Genomic DNA, 21727 nt, shown 5'->3' on the forward strand with positions numbered 1-21727 from the left:
TGCCCAGCCCCCTCGCGCTATCCTCCCGAGGGAGAGTAGCGCGGTGAGGCTAGTCACTGAGCCCGGAGGCTCCCTGAGGTTAATGCGGCGATGAGGCCACCCCCAGTTGTTTATCACCAGCGCGGAGCATAGCGCTTCCGCTCTTGCATGGGCATAGCCGCTCCTCGGCAGTGTCGATGGCTAGCACGGAGCATGGTGCTTCCACTGGTGCGTGGGAGGAGGCTCCCTCTGAGGAGAGCCCCCGGGGCGTGTATAGCCCCGCCCTGACATGTGGCTTGCATGGCAGGGCTGGAGGAGGTGTATATGGGCACCCGTGAGCCAGCGCGGGACTCACGAAGCCCTACCTCAAGGCGGGTTGTGCCTGGTCTTCATTGGGGGTGCTTGGATTGGTCCCGCGAGATGGTTAGGCAGCCTGCGCCGGATGAGTTTCCTGAGGTTATTGCATGAGAAGGCCAGACACCAACGACCCTAGGAGGTGATGTGAACGGGGCCGGCCCGCCATATAGAGCTCAGCCACTGGATTTATCGATGCTGCAGGGACGGACCCGAGCACAGATGCCGTGCCCAGTCTTCTCATCTAAAGATCCTAAAGAAAAACAACCGGTGCGTGGTTCCCGTGGCCACGGGGGCACCAGGTCGCGCGCCCTTGCTTACCATCACAATTAGCTCATGCGAGAACAAGGCACCAAGAGCCATGTGAGGTGACGTACATGGGACCGGTCCGTGAGCCAGAGCTCAGCTGCTTGGGTTTAGCGATGCTGCAGGGACGGACCCGAGCACAGACGTTGTGCCAGTCCTTAATCATGAGGCGGTCGTGGGAGGGCTTGCAAGTGCGCGAGACGTTCTTAGCGACGAAGCGCCGGTCAGGCAGTCGGTAACTCGAAAGTAGCTTGCAAAGGATTGTAACTGGCTCTGATAAAATGCAAAAGGGATACACGCCGTAGGGATAGACCCACACGGCCTGGGGATGATGCAGTCCGAGGGGCACCCCCAAACTGAACGAACTGGGGAGATGTCACCTGATACCGTTGCTGAAGAGTTGTTGAAGTAGCAAAAAAAAACGCATGCTGATGAAGCCGTTCCTCATGAGCCGCTCCGGTGCCGGGCCTCGGGAGGCTCGGAGGAACCAGAAGGCTCCTGAGGGTGCTCCTCCATCTCCGCCAGGATCGCCTGGCGCCTGGCCTCACAGGCCACTTGAGCGTCCCTCATGCAGCGCTAGAACGCCTCGGCCGCGCCCGCCAGGCCAAAAGGCATGTAGACGTAGCTGTGAGGCGGTCCCTCGCATCGGCCAACACGAGACGGCCACATGAGATGCCGAGCTGTGGCCCTGTTGAGCCCAGGGATGTCGATGCAGACACGAAACTCTCTACCCTCGCTAGGGCAGCGAGCTCCGCCTCGCGGTAGGCGATGATCGCCTTGCAGAACCCTTCCTTCCTGAATCTCCTCGATCGCGTCGCTAATGAACTCCTGAATGCCTGGTGCCTCACACCTGCTACCTTCTCCTGGGAAGCGTGCTCTGAAGAGCGCCTCCACATGGTGCCCGAGCGCCGCCCTCGCGACATTGGCTAGGTCTGAGGCCCTCCAGAGGAGAGCCCCCGAGCCCAGCCTGAGAGGGGCGCCGGGAGCGCTTTCCTATGCGATGGGTGAAGGTGCCGCGTCCGGAGACGCGAGACTCAGTGCTACGTCCCCGTGTGATGCTCCCTCACGAGACCCCTGGTGTAGCTGCAGCTTCTTCGTCTTGGGGGCGACCTCAGGAGGGAGGCCGCCGTCTTCGTCTTCTGTGTTCTCAATTGCTGCAGCCTGGAAAGCGCGCTCGAGGGAGCACACTACATCCTTCTCCTGACAGGCGACCATGATGATGCCGCCGCTTCCTGGCATCCTGAGGATGTTGTAGCCGTGGTGCATGGCCACCATGAATTTGGCCAGTACTGGGTACCCAAGGATATCGTTGTAGGGCAGGCGGATGTCGGCGATGTCGAAGTCAATGAGCTTGGTGCGGTAGTTGTTGCGCTCGCCGAAGGTGACTGGGAGGCGAACCTGTTCGATCGGGTGTGTCGATCCATTGGTCACTCCTGAGAATGGCTTGGTGGGGTGCAGCTGATACTATGGCACTTGGAGTCTGTCGAATGTCTAAAGAGAGAGAACATTGAGCCCTGCTCTGCCATCAATGAGGGTCTTGGTGACGGTCACGTTGCTGATGACGGGGAAGCAGAGCATGGGGAGTGCGCCAGCAGTGGCCGCACACTTGAGCCGGTCTGAGGAGTCAAAGGTGATGGCGCAATTGGACCACTTGAGAGGGCGAGTTGCCTCAAGCTTGGGGAGCGCCGCATTGACCTCGCGCGCAAACTACTTGAAGACACGGTGAGAAGCTGGGGCTTGTGAGCTGCCCAAGATGCAGGCGATGGCTCACGGCTCCTGGAAGCCCCCAGCCCCCTCGTCCTGGTGGTGATCTTCATTCCTTCTTGGTGGTGGAGCCAGAGGAGGCAAGGCTGCATTGCCCTGAGGGCGATCCTCACGAGGCTGCTCCCTCTAGTTGCCCCCGCGAGGCTGGTCCTGCCAGCGGTCCTCACGAGGCTGGTCGCGCCACTCCTGACGACGATCATGTCCATCCCATCGTTTATCCTAGCACACTATAAGCCGACTCTCACGTGACACAAGCCGCCATTTTAACCTTAACAAGTTCAGGGTCTGAAAAAAGATTGACTGTTAAGAGTTCGGTGGTTCACCTGGGGGAGTAGCAAGTTGCAAACAAGTAGGTGTATCTCATAATATGGCAACTCAGGCCGGTCAAGAGGGTACGAAAGCTAAACTCGATGGGTTGGAAGCCCCCAAGTGACCTTATGACCAATTAACAAAGACTAGATACACAGAAATGAAACGACAGAGGCCCTGCATTTTTTCAGGGATGTCGGGTTTATTATATTGATCATAAGAAGATATATACGTCGATAGAAATATGTAAAATGATAAGATCCAATGGCTCAAGTGTAATAAGGATGAAGATGAGCAATGTTCCACGGCCAACGCGTCTCCCCTTCCGACTTGCTAGAATCCTTGTACTCTCGCACATCGATGAGGTAATAAGACCCATTGTTATGATTTGTGTAGACCACAAAAGGCCCTTCCAAAGGGGGGGGGGCTTATGCGTCCCTGTTTGGTCTTGAATCAAACGGAGCACTAAGTCGCCCTCTTGAAAGGTCCGGGTGCGAACTCTACGGCTATGATAGCGACGTAGATCTTGCTGATATATCGCCGAACGAGCCGCCGCAATGTCACGCTCCTCATCCAAAATATCAAATGTGTTCTGACACGCCATCTCATTATCAGCTTCAACATAAGCCTCCACCCTAGGCGAGTCATGACGGATATCACTAGGGAGAACCGCCTCGACCCCATAGACCATGAAGAAAGGCGTATAGCATGTTGTCCTATTGGGTGGTATTAATACTCCAAAGCACTAAAGGTACTTCCTCAACCCAACAACCCGGCGTTCGCTTCAAAGGAACCATAAGCCGGGCTTGATGCCTGATGACCCACAAGTATAGGAGATCTATCATAGTCCTTTCGATAAGTAAGAGTGTTGAACCCAACGAGGAGCAAAAGGAAATGACAAGCGGTTTTTAGTCAGGTATTCTCTGCAAGCACTAAAATTATCGGTAACAGATAGTTTTGTGATAAGGTAATTCCTAACGGATAGCAAGTAACAAAAGTAACTAAGGTGCAGAAAGGTGGCCCTATCCTTTTTCTAGCAAAGGACAAGCCTGGACAAACTCTTCAATAAAGCAAAGCGCTCCCGAGGACACATGGGAGTTACTCTCAAGCTAGTTTTCATAATGCTCATATGACTCACGTTCGTTACTTTGATAATTTGATATGTGGGTGGACCGGTGCTTGGGTACTGCCCTTCCTTGGATAAGAATCCCACTTATGATTAACCCCCCTCGCAAGCATCTGCAACTACGTAAGAAGAATTAAGGTAAACCTAACCATAGCATGAAACACATGGATCCCAATCAGCCCCTTACAAAGCAACACATAAACTAGGGGTTAAGCTTCTATCACTCTAGCAACCCATCATCTACTTATCACTTCCCAATGCCTTCCCCTAGGCCCAAATCATGGTGAAGTGTCATGTAGTCGACATTCACATAACTTCTCTAGAGGAGAGACAACATACATCTAATCAAAATATCAAACGAATACCAAATTCACATGATTACTTGTAACAAGACTTCTCCCATGTCCTCAGGAACAAACGTAACTACTCACAAATCATATTCATGTTCATAATCAGAGGGGTATGGATATGCATAAAGGATCTGAACATATGATCTTCCACCGAATAAACCAACTAGCATCAACTACAAGGAGTAATCAACACTACTAGCAACCCACAAGTACCTATCTGAGGTTTTGAGACACAGATCGGATACAAGAGATGAACTAGGGTTTGAGAGGAGATGGTGCTGGTGACGACGTTGATGGATATTGAACCCCTCTCGATGAGAGGATCGATGGTGATGACGATGGCGATGATTTCCCCCTCCCGGAGGGATGTTTCCGCGGCAGAACAGCTCCACCGGAGCCCTAGATTGGTTCTGCCAAGGTTCCGCCTCGAGACGGCTGCGCTTCATCCTGAAAGCTTTCTTATGATTTTTTTCAGGGCAAAAGACACCATATAGAGAAGATGGGCATCGGGGGCCTGCTAGGTGGCCCACGAGGCAGGGTGGCGCGCCCAGGGGGGTAGGGCGCGTCCTCCACCCTCATGGCTGGTGGTTGGCCCCCCTCTAGTGCTTTATTTGCCCAATATTTTTAATATATTTCAAAACTGACTTTCGTGGAGTTTCAGGACTTTTGGAGTTGTGCAAAATAGGTCTCTAACATTTTCTCCTTTTCCAGCCCAGAATTCCAGCCGCCGGCATTCTCCCTCTTCGTGTAAACCTTATAAAATAAGAGAGAAAAGGCATAAGTATTGTGACATAATGTGTAGCAACATCCCATATGCAATAAATATTGATATAAAAGCATGATGCAAAATGGACTTATCAACTCCCCAAAGCTTAGACCTCGCTTGTCCTCAAGCGAAAGCCGATATCAAAAAATATGTCCACATGTTTAGAGATAGAGGTGCCGATAAAATAAAATACGGACATGAGGGCATCATGATCATTCTTACAACAACAATATATATATATATATATATATATATATATATATTGTCATATGATTTCTTATGCTAAAGTAACAATCTATTCGCAATGTAAAGTATGAATCAGAAACTTCATTGAAAACTAGCAAACTATAACCTCAGTCATTGAAGCAATTGCAATTTATTATAACATCGGAAAGAGTCAATATAAGAGATTTTCAGCAAGTCCACATACTCCGCTATCATTTAGTCTTTCACAATTGCTAACACTCATGTGATACTTATGGGTATGAAGTTTCAATCGGACACAGAGAAAGATAGGGGCTTATAGTTTCGCCTCCCAACCTTTTACCTCGAGGGTAATGTCAACAATAATACTTTATGAAAACCTACATCCAATTGGATATATATATATATATATATATATATATATATATATATATATATATATATATATATATATATATATATATCAGGATCTTTCCAACACATAGTGCTTGCCAAAGGATGAAGTGTAAAAAGGAAAGGTGAAGATTACCATGGCTCTTGTATGAGGGTAGAAGGTAAAAAAATAAAAGATAGGCCCTTCGCAGAGGGAAGCAGAGGTTGTCATGCGCTTTTATGGTTGGATGCACAAAATCTTAATGCAAAAGAACATCACTTTATATTGCCACTTGTGATTGGGACCTTTATTATGCAGTCCGTCACTTTTATTTCTTCCATATCACAAGCTCGTATAAAGCTTATTTTCTCCACAATAATAGATCATACATATTTAGAGAGCAAGTTTTATTGCTTGCACCGATGACAACTTACTTGAAGGATCTTATTCAATCCATAGGTAGATATGGTGGACTCTCATGGAAAAAATGGGTTTAGGGATGTTTGGAAGCACAAGCAGTATCTCTACTTGGCGCAAAGAATTTGGCTAGCATGAGGGAGAAAGGCAAGCACACCATGTTGGATTATCCATGACAATATAATTTATTTCAAATATAAGAAAACATAACCCATTACGTTGTCTTCCTTGTCCAACATCAACTTTTTAGCATGCCATATTTTAATGAGTGCTCACAATCATAAAAGATGTCCAAGATAGTATATTTATATGTGAAAACCTCTCTTTCTTTATTACTTCCATTAATTGCAACGATGACCAAAACTATGTTTGTCAACTCTCAACAACTTTTATTCATCATACTCTTTATATGTGAAGTCATTACTCCCCATAAGATCAATATGATCTTTTTATTTCTTCTTTTGTTTTCTTTCTTTCTTTTATTCCCTCAAGATCATAGCAAGATAGCAAAAGCCCTCAACTCAACTAATCTTTATTATATATAACCCACGGACTCGATTACATAGATAGAGATCAAAATCAAACTCAAAGCTAGATCATACTAAAACTTTATTCTACTATATAAAAATATAACCAAAAGGATCGAACTAAGAAAAATGGTAAAGATAGAAGTGTGATGGTGATACGATATCGGGGCACCTCCCCCAAGCTTGGAAGTTGCCAAGGGGAGTGCCCATACCCATGGGTTTATGTCTCTTTCTTTAGAGGTGGTGATGATGGAGTTGTTGATGATGTAGGCTTGTTGTTCGTCTTTCAAGGCATAGGCTCACCATCATAGAAAGATGATCGAGTTTCCGGGATCCTCAGATCTGCAGCCAAACTCATCCTCTTGAATCTATATTCATACTCACAGTTTTGGTTTTGTAGGTCATAGATCTGGGCTTGGAGGTGCTTGATTTTCTCGTGAAGCTTGAAGATGGTCTCCCCAATGTTCTTGGCATCCAACTTGTGGTTGTTGGTGAACTCTGCGATCATCATGTGGTTGGCATTGAGTTCGGGTTACACCATCCCTTGGCACTTGAAAACTTGTTGCTCCATTGCTTCGAGTCTTGTCTCCACTCTTCCAGTCCTCCTTGGTCCCTCAAAATCACGGATGTGCAGCACCCCCACGCATTTCAATAGTTTGAGGGTGTTGCAACACCTCCACGAGGTAAGGGTTGATGACCTTCTCGAAAAACTTGTCCTTGGGGGCGCTTGAAGACGTCATGTTGATCTAGATCTGTCAGAAAAACAGTTGGAAACAAAAGCAGAGGTTGTCGTGGTATGGTGGTCAAAACCTTCGGGAGATTATATAATGAATTTCTACCGATCAAAAGAAGTATCGTGGAAGAAAACGGAGTCCGGAGGGCACACGAGGTGTCCATGAGGTAGGGGGCGCGCCCTCCACCCTCGTGGATGCCCCGTGTCTCCTTCGAACTGCATCTTATTTTCCTAATTTTTTAAATATTCCAAAACAGAGAAAAATTGCTATTAGAACTATTTTGGAGTCGATTTACGTACCGTACCACATACCTATTCCTTTTCGGAGTCTGAAACGTTCTAGAAAGTGTCCCTTATGCACTCCTCCGGGGTTACAGTGTCAATAATATTGGTTTCAACATTTATGGGATTACCTGAGATAGAATGGTTGATTCTTTGACCGTTCACCACCTTTGGATTTGTGCCTTCAGCGTTGTTGGTTTTTATGGCACCGGAACGATAGACCTCCTCGATAATGTGATGACCTTCCCATTAAGAGAGAAGTTTTCCTGCAAAAAATCTTAAACGAGAGTTGTATAGCAAAACATAATCACCTACATTAAACTCACGCTTTTGTATCCTTTTGTCATGCCATCTCTTAACTTTTTCTTTAAACAATTTGGCATTCTCATAGGCCTGGGTTCTCCATTCATCAAGTGAGCTAATGTCAAATAGCCTCTTCTCATCAGCAAGTTTGAAATCATAATTGAGCTCTTTAATGACCCAATATGCCTTATGTTCTAGTTCGAGAGGTAAGTGACATGCTTTTCCATAAACCACTTTATACGGAGACATACCCATATGATTTTTATATGTAGTTCTATAGGACCATAATGCATCATCAAGTTTCTTAGACCAATTCTTTCTAGATCTATTAAGAGTCTTTTGCAAGATCAATTTAATCTCTCTATTACTCAATTCTACTTGACCACTAGACTGAGGGTGGTATGGGGATGCAATTCTATGATTAACATGATACTTAGCAAGAATTTTAAGAAAAGCACCATGAATAAAATGTGAACCACCATCAGTCATTAAATATCTAGGGACTCCAAACCTCGGAAAAATAACTTCTTTAAGCATCTTAATATAAGTGTTATGATCAGCACTACTAGTTGGAGTAGCTTCTACCCACTTAGTAACGTAATCAACAACAACTAAAAAATGTGTATACCCATTAGAGGAAGGAAAAGGTCCCATATAATCAAAGCCCCAAACATCAAATCGTTCAATGACAAGTGAATAGTTCATAGGCATTTCTTGACGTCTACTAATATTACCAATTCTTTGACATTCATCACAAGACAATACAAACTTATGGGCATCTTTCAAAAGAGTAGGCCAATAAAAACCGGATTGCAATACCTTATGTGCAGTTCTATCTCCAGCATGGTGTCCTCCATAAGCCTCAGAGTGACACTTGTGTAGGATCTATTCCTGTTCATGCTCAGGTACACAACGTCTAATAACACCATCTACTCCTTCTTTATAAAGGTGTGGGTCATCCCAAAAGTAATGTCTTAAATCATAGAAAAACTATTTCTTTTGCTGGTATGTGAAACTAGGTGGTATAAATTTAGCAACAATGTAATTAGCATAATCAACATACTAGGGAGCAGTACGAGAAGCATTTATGACAACTAATTGTTCATCAGGAAAGCTATCATCAATAGGTAGTGGGTCATCAAGAACATTCTCTAACCTAGATAAGTTGTCTGCAACGGGGTTCTCAGCTCCCTTTATATCAATAATATGCAAATCAAATTTTTGTAGCAAGAGAACCCATCTAATAAGTCTACGTTTAGCATCTTTCTTTTCCATAAGATATTTAATAGCAGCATGATAAGTGTGAACAATTACTTTGGAATCAACAATATAAGGTCTGAACTTATCACAAGCGAACACAACTGCTAAAAATTCTTTTTCAGTTGTAGCACAATTCTTTGGGCACTATCTGGAGTTTTACTAGCATATTGGATAACATTTAATTTCTTATCAACTCTTTATCCTAGAACAACACCTACAACATAATCACTAGCATCACACATAATTTCAAAGGGTAAATTCCAATCAGGTGGCTGAACAATAGGTGCAATAACCAAGGCTTTTTAAGTATTTCAAATGCTTCTATACAATCATCATCAAAGACAAAAGGAACATCTTTTTGTCAGAGATTAGTCAGAGGCCTAGAAATTTTAGAGAAGTCTTTAATGAACCTCCTATAAAAACCAGCCTGACCAAGGAAACTTCTTATACCTTTGATGTCCTTAGGACACGACATCTTTTTAATTGCATCTACTTTAGCTTTATCAACTTCAATACCTCTTTCAGAAATTGTATGCCCCAAGACAATACCTTCATTAACCATAAAGTGGCACTTCTACCAATTCAATACAAGATTAGTTTCTTCACATCTCTACAAGACTCGATCAAGGTTGCTTAAGCAATCATCAAAACAAGTTCCATACACGAAGAAATCATCCATGAAAACCTCCACAATCTTTTCACAAAAGTCAGAGAATATAGCAGTCATACATCTTTGAAAGGTAGCAGATTCATTGCATAAACCAAAAGGCATACGTCTATAAGCAAAGGTGCTGAAAGGGCAAGTAAAAGTGGTCTTATCCTGATCCTCTTTTGACACAGGTATTTGAGAGAAACCAGAATAACCATCTAGAAAGCAAAAATGTGTATGTTTAGATAGTCTTTCTAACATTTGATCAATAAAAGGTAAAGGGTAGTGATCTTTTTGTCACATCCCTAGTTCTGGTCTGCAGTAGGCTATCCCTTCATGTGTGCATCATCTTTAAGTTTCAATTAAAGTTGAAATGGGGATTGAACAAACCCTAGCATCAGAAATAATCCAACTAGGATCAAAATGAAATCTTTTCAATGAAACCAAAATGCCCTTCATAAATGTTCACCATCTTTGGTCCTGGCTAAACCCTCTGCCAAAAATGGTTTCATATTTTTGGAGGCTATTCTGGATTTTTGAATTAATACATAAGTATTTGAATTTGGACATTTAAATCTTATATTATTTTTAAATGTCCAAATAATCCTGAAAGTACTTGGGGGCTATTGGAAATAATTCAAATAGTGCCCACAATTTTTGTCAGGATTTTATAAAATGAGTTAGTATTTTTACTAATTCAAAACATATCAAAAAAAATAGCAAAACAAAACAAAAGTAGAAAATAGAGAGAGAGAGATTACCTGGGCCACTTACCTGGCCTTACCTGTAGCCGGCCCATTAGGCAGCCCAGCCCACTAGGCAGCCGTGCCATCTTCAACCTCTGCCAGTAGGCAGAGGCGATGACGCACGCGCTCGCTGGGAGGCCTCCACCTCCTGCTTCCACCGAGGCGTTCCCGAGCCTCCCCCTCACGCCACCGTGATGCCACGAACCCCCTGGTGGCCCCTCTCTCCTCTCCCTCACTCGCTCTCTCCCGTGCCTTCTTCCCTCTTCTCTGGCGCTCTCACTCACGCTACCGAGAACCGCCGTCGCCGCCGCTCGTCGCAGTCGTAGCCACCACCGTCGTTCCACCCCACCAGAGTGACCAAAGGCTCCGCCTCGACGCCCCCGACCTCTCCATGGAGCTACACAACGCCGGGAGCCCTGCATCGCCGCCCACGCCATCTTCCCCATCTCCGGCCGCCCGAGATCGCCGGCTTCGCTACGTCACCGTCCGACCTCCCCCGAGCTCGTCGACTGCTCCAACCGACTCGCCGTGAGCCCCTGCCTCCTGTCCCCTTGCTCCCGTGCTCCTTTTCTCGCCATGGCCATCGTTCCGCCGGTGACCGATTCGCGCCGCCGCCTGAGCTCTTCGCTGCCGTGGCGAGAGGCCGTGTTCGTCGCTCCTGGGCACGTGAACGTGTTCCAGACCTCGCCAGGAACCCAACCCGCACCCCAACTTGCTCTCTCGAGCGCTGCAGCCGCGTTCCCGCACCCGACCGAACTCCGGCCGCCGCTCCGCCCATCGCCGCCGCTGCTACACTGCACCCCGGCACCTCCCGCTGCCTCATTTAAATGCGCCGCACTGCCAGCTCACCGTAGCCACAAACCACGCGCGAAACGGTGCTCGTTAGCGCCGTTCCAAGCAACTCCGGCGATCCTCCGCCGTTGGGTTTGGTCGCCGGCGTCCAACTCCGGTGGCTGGTGACGTGGCACCGTCATTAGCACCTAACTAACCCCCCTAGGGTCACTGACAGTGGGACCCGCATGTTTAACTCAGTGGGCTAATTTTCCTGGTTAAGATTAGTTTATTAACCCAGCGGGACCCACATGCCAGAGTTGACCATGCTGACTTGGCAGTTGACCAACCCCACACGTCAGGTTTGACCTGGGTCAACCCTGTTGACTGCTGACATCACAGTGACGTCACCCTGACGCAATAAAGCATTTTCTGGATTTAAGTTTATTCAGGAAATTCCAGAAAATGCTCTAAACTTCTAAAATTCATACAAATTCAACTGTAGCTCAGAATGAAATAATTTATATATGAAAAATGATCAGAAAAATCCAATCTATCCATCTGTACCATTTTCATGCATGTTAGAACAACATATAGCTACTGTTTAGGACAAATCATATAAATGGCATTTGAATTTCACATATGGAGTTTGGATTTGAACTTAGGGTTCAAACCAACTTCATTTAACTTTGTTGTTAGCTGCATTAGCTCAAAACACCAGCATGTTGCCATGTCATGAGCATGCATCATATTGTGCATTGCATTGATTGTGTTTCTTTCTCAGTTGCCGGTAATTGCCCCCTCTCGATAGACGCGTTTCGACGATGTGATCAATGACACCGATGAAGAACTATACGATCTTCAGAAGTGCCAGGCAAGCAAAACCCCCTTGTTCATTCCGATAAAATCCCATCCTCTCGCTCCTGCTCTCCTTTACTGCATTAGGACAACAACGATTCATCTGTTACTTTCTGCGGTAGCTGAACCCCTTTATCCTCTGCATGACCTGTCATTGCCACAGTAAATAGATGAAACCCACTAGCATGAGTAGGAGTTGTTTGAGCCCTGATGTTCCTACTCATTCATGCTTGTTTGTCATGCCTGCTACTGCTTAGAGTTGAGTCAGGTCTGATTCATCGGGGATGAATCAGAGGTGTGTGAACATGTCCTACTGTGTGTGAGCTAAGTGTGTGAACACGATTTGGTAAAGGTAGCGGTGAGAGGCCATGTAGGAGTACATGGTGGGTTGTCTCATTGCAGCCGTCCTCAGGAACTGAGTTCTGTGTTTGTGATCCATGAACAGTTACTACCACACATTGGGTTCCGGTAGCTCGACCCTTCTCGACTTATTAATCAACATGATCTCTGTCCAGGAGTTGCAACTAGTTTCTGGTGTTTGTAGGTAGTGTTAGTAGTCTACCAGGTGGCACCCGGTACAGGTGGGCTTGGGACAGACTAGACACAGTGGCACGGTGTACCAAGTGGCACCCGGATGGTGGGCTTGGGAACCCTGCTCACAGCGTTTGGGGCCGTGAGCGACACCCTGGCCGGATCTCCTTGCGGATGGAACCCGAATAGGCGATAAACCTGGACGAGAGACTTGTGTGGTTAGTCAGGTCGTGGCCGACACCCTCGCTGGGCTTCCGCTTGAAGGTTGTCGAGTACATGTCGTGTAAACGGCGGTAAGTGGTGAGAGCGTGTGTGAAGAAGTACACCCCTGCAGGGTTAATATGATCTATTCGAATAGCCGTGTCCGTGGTAAAGGACTTCTGGGTTGCCTGTACAGTTCATAGACAAGTGAAAGTGGATACTCTAAAATACGCAAGATAAGTGTGAGTGCTATGGATGGCGTTCTCGTAGGAAGACGGGAGCGGATCCATAGTGGTGTATTGATATGGTGAATATGTGGACTCGTGTGCGCCACCTCAAAAGAGTTACTTGCAGTCATAGTTTAGGATAGCCACCGAGTCAAAGCTGGCTTGCTGCAGTTAAACCCCACCATCCCCTTTGTTGATAATGATGCATATGTAGTTAGTTCTGATGTAAGTCTTGCTGGGTACATTTGTACTCACGTTGCTTAATTTATGTTTTTGCAGAGAGACTTCAGTCTCGCTAGTAGTTCCACGTGGACTTCGACGTTTAGCTTGTTACCTCAGCTACGATCTTGTGCCCTTGGCAGGATCTGATAGACAGTCAGGCTTCTCAGCCTTTTTCATTTGTAGATGTCTGTACTCAGACATGTTAAGCTTCCGCTTGTGCTTTGATTTGTGTGCTCTGAATGTTGGGTCATGAGACCCATGTTTGTAATATCTCGCTCCTCGGAGCCTATTGAATAAAATACTTGAGTCGTAGAGCCATGTTGTGATGCCATGTTGTATTTGCACATATCGAGCATATTGTGTTTATGTTATTGAAATGCTTGGTATGTGTGGGATCTGACTATCTAGTTGTTTATCCTTAGTAGCCTCTCCTACCGGGAAATGTCTCCTAGTGTTTCCACTGAGCCATGGTAGCTTGCTACTGCTCCGGAACACTTAGACTGGCCGGCAGGTGTCCTTCTTCGTTCCTGTGTCTGTCCCCTCGGGGAAATGTCACGCGATGAATTCCGGAGTCCTGCTAGCCCGCTACAGCCCGGTTCACCAGAGTCCTGCTAGCCTTGTGCTACAGCCTGGATTCACTCACTGATGACCGACATGTTCGTTGTTGGGTCATGTATGCCTGTCCCTGTAAGTTAGTGCCACTTTGGGTTCACGACTAGCCATGTCAGCCTGGGTTCTTTGTCATATGGATGCTAGCGGCACTATCATATACGTGAGCCAAAAGGCGCAAACGGTCCCGGGCCAGGTAAGGTGGCACCCGTGGGAATACCATGCGTGAGGTTGCAAAGTGATATGATGTGTTACATGCTAGATCGGTGTGACTTAGGATCGGGGTCCTGACAGTTTTGGTATCAGAGCTTGACTGCCTGTAGGATTACCAAGCCAAACTGGTCGAAGTTGAGTCTAGAAATGCTTTAGTTATATAAAGGAATTGATTGTGGGATGGAACGTAAGGCTCTTTTTACTCCTTATACCTTATGTCCTTCTGATCTGAGTCATCTTATCTTTCCTACGGGGTTAAGAAACTAGGCTTTCTCTTCTTTCTATCAGGATCACGTGTTACTAATCCATAGACTTATAAGATTGTTGGATTTAAGTCTCAGTTCAGTTCCTACTACTTCCGTATGTTAACTGTTGATCTCGAAACCTTGATATTGTGCTTCTGAGTGGCTATGCCACCATTTTGTAGGATGTCTTAAATCCTTTGGAGCATTTACAGCCGTTATGCTGTCCGAGTCATCCCAGGTTTCTAAATAGTCTGATGCATTTGCAAATCCCTTCTTCCCGTTCCCGATGTTCTTTGAGCCAGGTTAACCACACTAATCAGTGAGTTGAGATGCTCTATTGCCTCGACATATACGTTGGAGTTATTATTATGACCCTAGTTGTCCTAGGGGATCATCTAGTAATCTAGCCATGTTCATGTTCCCAGTGTGATGATTCTGGCCATCATTCTCGAAAGCGTCCTGTGATGCCATTTAGTTAGTAGGTATTCTATTTCCGGGTTATGAACCCGAAACTCACCCTACTCACTTCATGTTGATAGTGTTTGCTCGTTCCTTTAGGAAATTAGTAACCTTTGCAATAATCCTCGAAGTTCGTGGTATTTCCTTCTTCCAAATACTATGAACCACTTTATGGCAGAAGTTTGTTGGATCAAAAGATCACAACAGGAGTGCCCTCTATGAGTTCTCCATTCTATATTGTGAATCTGCCAGTTCTACCTTCTGCATGGGTTATCCGGAAGAAATGTTGAGCTTTGCTCGACATACTAATCTATGCATCCACAACTCAGAAAGATATATGTTCCTTTGAGTTGTCCCTCTTCAGTTGTATTCCGATCTTCGTCTATCAATTGATAGTCATGAGTAATTGTGCATTCATGTTATCGATGCTTATTATTCTTGTGGTCAGTCAAGCATTCTATTCAGGATGACTAGGAGAAACAAACTCCAGTACCTCATCCATATCCAGGATTGGGTCAAAGCAGTTGTATTCCGCAGATCAAAATTCCAATCCACCTTTTGTTCTGTTCTACCTTGGAGTATCACCCTCTTTCATAGCAAGAGTATCGTGACATTTGCACACCATCCTATGAACTCTTGATATAGTGATACTTCTCGCCCTCATTATTCATTTCTCGGCTTCCGTGTTGTTGCAACCGGAATGCCGATAGGTGAACTATGATGTGTGAAATCAATACTGCTAGCAACCCCATTGCTTGGTAGTTAAAGGACAATAATTTCATTCTTAGCGTATTCGTTCTAGAATCATCATTCTAAGATAGATCGTGCTACCTAGTCCTTATCTCTGGTGCACCTTTCGATCAATGAGTTGGGGCTATGCCAATTCCTTGCTTATTTGATCATCTCGTCTTGCCCTGAAAAGCAAGATTGTTCTCGAGCTTAATAGCATATCAGTGGTTCGTGATTTCTCGAATATCTTCTCGGAAGTGTTACCAGGTTGTCACCTGACCGCTATGTTGAGTTCGTGATCAAGTTGGTTTCTTGTAAACCACCCCCTTCTCCAAGGATCTGTGTTGGATACCCTGAGCTAGTTGGTCAAGCTAAATAACAACTTGGAGAGTTGGAAGATAAAAGCTTTTTTAACCTAGTTCATTTCCAAAGGGATATCTTGTGTTTGTGTGTTTGTTGTAGAAAGATGATATCTTCATCGATTGGTCCTCGTGATCAATTGCTGGGTCTATCATCTTGTTAAAACTTTGATTTGGGTGTGGGCTATCCTCAAATCAAATCAGAACCAACGATGTTCGTAATGTTGTCTTACTCGTGGTTGATTCCTCGAGCATACACCATTATATCTTCTGGGTCTGACCAATGCTATCACCTGTTCACATAATTATGGAATTCCATCTTCATGGAAACCTGGATAAATTGTTGTTGAGCCCATCGACAACATCTTTACCTTTTCCTTAATTTTGTTGGACATTAAGCTAGTGTTGGAAACTTGTGTAAACATTTTATTCATGACCGTTCGTGAAGCATATGCTTGGAAAAGAAGTGACTTCCTCTATTTCATGTGCATTTGATGCAAGTTGCCGCCATGAATTTGAGAAAGCATGTTTTTTTACCTCCTCTGGAATCATCCCAAGTCAGTCATGCACGTGCGAAGTATACTATGGCTTGAGAGATTAGCTACCTCCATTCCATCGGCATTCCCTAGCACACCAAGCCACTGATTGATTTGTTCAAAGAAAAGAAGTTCATGCACTAATCCTGAAGGGCCCAGACGGACATGCACTAGACTTCAATATCGTCAATGACGGTTCCCAATCAGAACTCGATAGTGTTTTATTATAAGGCTACTACGTGGCCAGGCTTGTCTGAGACAGCGTGTTCACATGTATGTAGCAGAACCAACTCATGTTTTGGAGCTTGCTATCATAGTCCATTTCCCGAGAATCTCGCAACATCGTCTCGTCGATTTGTGTTGCAAACTTTCACTTTTCTTTCTAGACTCGATGAGTCCGGAATATCCTGACACCAACCAGATCTGAATCCCAGGCAGATGTGATGGTTGGAACATTTCCCAAGAGTTATAATAATGGTCTCTCTGTGACCGATAAGGTGGATGTCGTGGCCAACACACCCATCCGGAAGACCTATTATTATAGTATCTTGATTGAGGAAGTTGGCCACCTCCCCATAAGGATTTCGTAGGATTTAATCCAATAAGTTACTCCTTATGGATTCTTGTGCTCCCGAGGTCCGACCTTTTACTTGATGTTCTAGTTATCAAACCATATCTATAAATGGGTTGTGCTAGCACATCAAAGAGAACATTAGAAGCGGAGTGCTAAATGTCTCTCGGTCGATCATCCGGATTTTGTTTCCTTGGCCTCGCTAAGGTGAAATCTGAGAAGGTGTTATCTTCCTTTGCATCTGCATCCTCCACCAATATTCATCATGGTAGTATGTGGTGTTGCCAGGATCCTTGACACAAACATTGGTAAAACCTTGATGAATATGGAAATGCTCAAGTTCTTGAGAGCACACATAAGCGCTAGGTGTTATCATCGGCACCAACTGGGATTGCTCTCAGTTTCCTCGGTTATGCTATAACCTTTCAAACAGTGGACTCACTCTCTATAGTTGAGCTTCTCCCCAGTTACTAAAATCATCCCTTGTGTTGTTTTCAATAAGGTAATCCACATCATCCATTCTAATCCGGGTATTCCATTTTACCGAACCCCTCCAAACGACCGCTCAAGAATTGCCTTAGGCTGGTATAAAGAGTTTCAATCATCTCTATTTCAAAGGTAATTCTTTTTGCCACTTAAGGGATGATTCCACGAGTCACCTCCTCCAAAATGTCTCGTTATGGTATCATGGCAATTCAACTCCTCGCTACATTGACAACCGTTCACCACCTTCTTAAGTGTGGAATTGTTGACTACCCAGTGAACCGTCATCATCTGTTCCACTCCATCCCTCCAGATGTGTGCTTCATGTTTCAGCTCGAGAGATGTTGCTATGACTCACTCTGTGAGTTGATCCTAAGTAGATTGATCTTCGAGAAGATCGATTCTTCTGGAATTGTCCCTTTCCTCTCGTAGTCATGTTGGCAGGAGTTCTCAGAGCAAGATTTCAAGACAATGATGGTAATCGAATCAACATTCTTTGAAGTGCCACCTGGATCGTGAAGATTATGTTAGTTGCGATCCCCCTTCATCTTACCCTACGCTTTAATCTCGGGACGAGATTCTTGTTTAGTAGGGGTGAGCTGTCACATCCCTAGTTCTGGTCTGCAGTAGGCTAGCCCTTCATGTGTGCATCATGTTTAAGTTTCAATTAAAGTTGAAATGGGAATTGATCAAACCCTAGCATCAGAAAGAATCCAACTAGGATCAAAATGAAATCTTTTCAATGAAACCAAAATGCCCTTCATAAATGTTCACCATCTTTGGTCCTAGCTAAACCCTCTGCCAAAAATGGTTTCATATTTTTGGAGGCTATTCTGGATTTTTGAATTAATTCATAAGTATTTGAATTTGGACATTTAAATCTTATATTATTTTTAAATGTCCAAATAATCCTGAAAGTACTTGGGGGCTATTGGAAATAATTCAAATAGTGCCCACAATTTTTGTCAGGATTTTATAAAATGAGTTAGTATTTTTACTAATTCAAAACATATCAAAAAAATAGAAAACAAAACAAAAGTAGAAATTAGAGAGAGAGAGAGTACCTGGGCCACTTACCTGGCCTTACCTGTAGCCGGCCCATTAGGCAGCCCAGCCCACCAGGCAGCCGTGCCATCTTCAACCTCTGCCAGTAGGCAGAGGCGATGACGCACGCGCTTGCTGGGAGGCCTCCACCTCCTGCTTCCACTGAGGCGTTCCTGAGCCTCCCCCTCACGCCACCGCGATGCCATGAACCCCCCTGGTGGCCCCTCTCTCCTCTCCCTCACTCGCTCTCTCCCGTGCGTTCTTCCCTCTTCTCTGGCGCTCTCACTCACGCTACCAAGAACCGCCGTCACCGCCGCTCGTCGCAGTCGTAGCCACCACCGTCGTTCCACCCCACCAGAGTGACCAAAGGCTCCGCCTCGACGCCCCCGACCTCTCCATGGAGCTACACAACGCCGGGAGCCCTGCATCGCCGCCCACGCCGTCTTCCCCATCTCTGGCCACCTGAGATCGCCGGCTTCGCTACGTCGCCGTCCGACCTCCCCCGAGCTCGCCGTCTGCTCCAACCGACTCGCCGTGAGCCCCTGCCTCCTCTCCCCTTGCTCCCGTGCTCCTTTTCTCGCCATGGCCACCATTCCGCCGGTGACCGATTCGCGCCACCGCCTGAGCTCTTCGCCGCCATGGCCAGAGGCCGTGTTCGTCGCTCCTGGGCACGTGAACGTGCTCCAGACCTCGCTAGGAACCCAACCCGCACCCAACTCGCTCTCTCGAGCGCTGCAGCCGCGTTCCCGCACCCGGCCGAACTCCGGCCGCCGCTCCGCCGATCGTTGCCGCCGCCGCTACACTGCACCCCGGCACCTCCCGCTGCCTCATTTAGATGCGCCGCACCGCCAGCTCGCCGTAGCCGCAAACCACGCGCGAAACGGTGCTCGTTAGCGCCGTTCCGAGCAACTCCGGCGATCCTCCGCCGTTGGGTTTGGTCGCCGGCGTCCAACTCCGGTGGCTGGTGACGTGGCATCGTCATTAGCACCTAACTAACCCCCCCGAGGGTCACTGACAGTGGGACCCGCATGTTTAACTCAGTGGGCTAATTTTCTTGGTTAAGATTAGTTTATTAACCCAGCGGGACCCACGTGCCAGAGTTGACCGTGCTGACTTGGCAGTTGACCAACCCCACACGTCAGGTTTGACCTGGGTCAACCCTGTTGACTACTGACATCACAGTGATGTCACCCTGATGCAATAAAGCATTTTCTGGATTTAAGTTTATTCAGGAAATTCCAGAAAATGCTCTAAACTTCTAAAATTCATAGAAATTCAACCGTAGCTCAGAATGAAATAATTTATATATGAAAAATAATTAAAAAAATCCAATCTATCCATCTGTACCATTTTCATGCATGTTAGAACAACATATAGCTACTGTTTAGGACAAATCATATAAATGGCATTTGAATTTCACATATGGAGTTTGGATTTGAACTTAGGGTTCAAACCAACTTCATTTAACTTTGTTGTTAGCTGCATTAGCTCAAAACACCAGCATGTTGCCATGTCATGAGCATGCATCATATTGTGCATTGCATTGATTGTGTTTCTTTCTCAGTTGCCGGTAATTGCCCCCTCTCGATAGACGCGTTTCGACGATGTGATCAATGACACCGATGAAGAACTATACTATCTTCAGAAGTGCCAGGCAAGCAAAACCCCCTTGTTCATTCCGATAAAATCCCACTCTCTCGCTCCTGCTCTCTTTTACTACATTAGGACAACAACGATTCATTTGTTACTTGCTGCGGTAGCTGAATCCCTTTATCCTCTGCATGACCTGTCATTGCCACAGTAAATAGATGAAACCCACTAGCATGAGTAGGAGTTGTTTGAGCCCTGATGTGCCTACTCATTCATGCTTGTTTGTCATGCCTGCTACTGCTTAGAGTTGAGTCAGGTCTGATTCATCGGGGATGAATCAGAGGTGTGTGAACATGTCCTACTGTGTGTGAGCTAAGTGTGTGAACACGATTTGGTAAAGGTAGCGGTGAGAGGCCATGTAGGAGTACATGGTGGGTTGTCTCATTGCAGCCGTCCTCAGGAACTGAGTTCTGTGTTTGTGATCCATGAACAGTTACTACCACACATTGGGTTCCGGTAACTCGACCCCTCTTGACTTATTAATCAACATGATCTCTGTCCAGGAGTTGCAACTAGTTTCTGGTGTTTGTAGGTAGTGTTAGTAGTCTACCAGGTGGCACCCGGTACAGGTGGGCTTGGGACAGACTAGGCACAGTGGCACGGTGTACCAAGTGGCACCCGGATGGTGGGCTTGGGAACCCTGCTCACATCGTTTGGGGCCGTGAGTGACACCCCGGCCGGATCTCCTTGCGGATGGAACCCGAATAGGTGATAAACCTGGACGAGAGACTTGTGTGGTTAGTCAGGTCGTGGCCGACACCCTCGCTGGGCTTCCGCTTGAAGGTTGCCGAGTACATGTCGTGTAAACGACAGTAAGTGGTGAGAGCGTGTGTGAAGAAGTACACCCCTGCAGGGTTAATATGATCTATTCGAATAGTCGTGTCCGCGGTAAAGGACTTCTGGGTTGCCTGTACAGTTCATAGACAAGTGAAAGTGGATACTCTAAAATACGCAAGATAAGTGTGAGTGCTATGGATGGCGTTCTCGTAGGGAGACGGGAGCGGATCCATAGTGGTGTATGGATATGGTGAATATGTGGACTCGTGTGCGCCACCTCAAAAGAGTTACTTGCAGTCGTAGTTTAGGATAGCCACCGAGTCAAAGCTGGCTTGCTGCAGTTAAACCCCACCATCCCCTTTGTTGATAATGATGCATATGTAGTTAGTTCTGATGTAAGTCTTGCTGGGTACATTTGTACTCACGTTACTTAATTTATGTTTTTGCAGAGAGACTTCAGTCTCGCTAGTAGTTCCACGTGGACTTCGACGTTTAGTTTGTTACCTCAGCTACGATCTTGTGCCCTTGGCAGGGTCTGATAGACAGTCAGGCTTCTCAGCCTTTTTCATTTGTAGAGTCCTGCTAGCCTAGTGCTACAGCCTGGATTCACTCGCTGATGACCGACACGTTCGTTGTTGGGTCATGTATGCCTGTCCCTGTAAGTTAGTGCCACTTTGGGTTCACGACTAGCCATGTCAGCCCGGGTTCTTTGTCATATGGATGCTAGCGGCACTATCATATACGTGAGCCAAAAGGCGCAAACGGTCCCGGGCCAGGTAAGGTGGCACCCGTGG

Source organism: Triticum dicoccoides, chromosome 6B, assembly GCF_002162155.2.
Source record: "Triticum dicoccoides isolate Atlit2015 ecotype Zavitan chromosome 6B, WEW_v2.0, whole genome shotgun sequence".
Classification (NCBI taxonomy): domain Eukaryota; kingdom Viridiplantae; phylum Streptophyta; class Magnoliopsida; order Poales; family Poaceae; genus Triticum; species Triticum dicoccoides.